This window comes from Nannospalax galili, unplaced genomic scaffold (assembly GCF_000622305.1).
Source record: "Nannospalax galili isolate Female #2095 unplaced genomic scaffold, S.galili_v1.0 scaffold973, whole genome shotgun sequence".
In the NCBI taxonomy this organism is placed as follows: Eukaryota; Metazoa; Chordata; class Mammalia; order Rodentia; family Spalacidae; genus Nannospalax; species Nannospalax galili.
The window spans coordinates 1,628,998-1,630,509 of NW_008334020.1; the positions used below are offsets into that span (position 1 = coordinate 1,628,998).

The window sequence follows — 1,512 nt, forward strand, 5'->3', positions numbered from 1 at the left end:
GTTTCAAATATTGCAGGACCTAGGTTCAATTTCTAGTATCCACATGGCACCTAACAACCATCAATAACTTGAGTTCCATGGAATCCAACACTCTCTTCTGGCCTTTGAGGTCATTGCACTCATGTGGTGCACTTACATACATGGAAATAAAACACTCATACACATAAAATAAAAATAATAAGTAAAATTTTTAAATGGATAATATACAAAAACTCTTGAAATAATAATAAAATATAAATGCAATACAACTTTTCTGAGTAAGTCTATGTAACTTTTACTATTCAACATTGTGAGCATATGTGTGTTGATTCCACATAATGTGGACAAGGCCTTGTTTATGAATGTGAAGGCTCCAGGTGGGTCTGGCCTCATGACTTTGGCAGACTGCATTCTGTGAAGCAGTCAGGGCCTACCTCATTCCACGAGACTCAGCACTGCACACCATGGCCACTCTAAAAGCTAGCACCAGATTCACTATTGTTTCAGTGGAGATTTTATACAGATCAATGCTTCTTTTTACTATAATTTGAACCATTTACTTCTTCTGAAAGCTACTTTTATTTATAGTTGATAGATAGTTGAAAATGTACATGCTTTATAAATCTCTAAAAGAATTATGGAAAATAGAAATTAATGTCAGTTCTACAAAAACAGGGATAAATAATTATATTTTGTTGTTAGACTATTCCAACGATTAGCTTTTCCAGATGTTTGTAAAAAGAAAATAAGTATAGTAAAAAGAAAACACTGGAAACTACACATAATTCTACCTGAACTCTCATGAGTTACTCCTTTTCCTTGACCTCTCTACTGGGGTTTAATTGCTGCAAAAAGAAAGGCTTAAAAGATGCTAAGGCTTTCAAAATACTTGTACAATAATGAATGAGACACAAGACATTTCCTGAAGCTTAATGTCTTAACTGTTCAGAATTGATGGCATAGAGTTCAGCCAGGCATGGTTTAGACCCAGCTGGTCATTAATCCCTGGAAATGCCCTAAGCTAGGATAATCCAGCAACAAAACAATAATGACACATGGACGCCTTTGGAATGCAAATGTGATTGTTATTTATGAGAGCACTTGAGAGAATTAATGTACACTAAAGAGTTTTTATTTATGTTCCTGTTCCAGATCGAGGTATTATAGGTGGACAAAGGTACAGGCAAACATAAATTTCATCATTTCCCTTTGTCTTTATGCAAGGGGGAAAGCTTCCTAAGAGTCAGCTGAGGTGAAGTTTGTCAGTTCACAGTACAAAGTAGGATTGAAGCAGTGTATAGTAGCTAGAACATCAAGGATATTGGTTGGTCTACTCAAGTTAATTATTTAAAATGCACTTAAAATGTTTTAATAATTCTATATTTATTCCCTATGCTGTCACAGGAAAAAGTAAAGTATATATCCTACTGTAAACTGCACACTAAATTTATTTCTAAGCATTTGACTAATAGTTCTACTAGTGATCAGTCCATGATGGTGCCTTGCTAAAATATTTAAAGTTGGAAATGTTTC

General features: G+C 34.4%; 1 protein-coding gene across 2 annotated transcripts in view; it reads right to left on the reverse strand.

Annotated features, from left to right (window-relative positions):
* Hgf (hepatocyte growth factor) overlaps positions 1–1,512 on the reverse strand; it is a 76,916-nt gene that overhangs the window by 12,702 nt on the left and 62,702 nt on the right. The gene's annotated exons all lie outside the window — the stretch shown is intronic.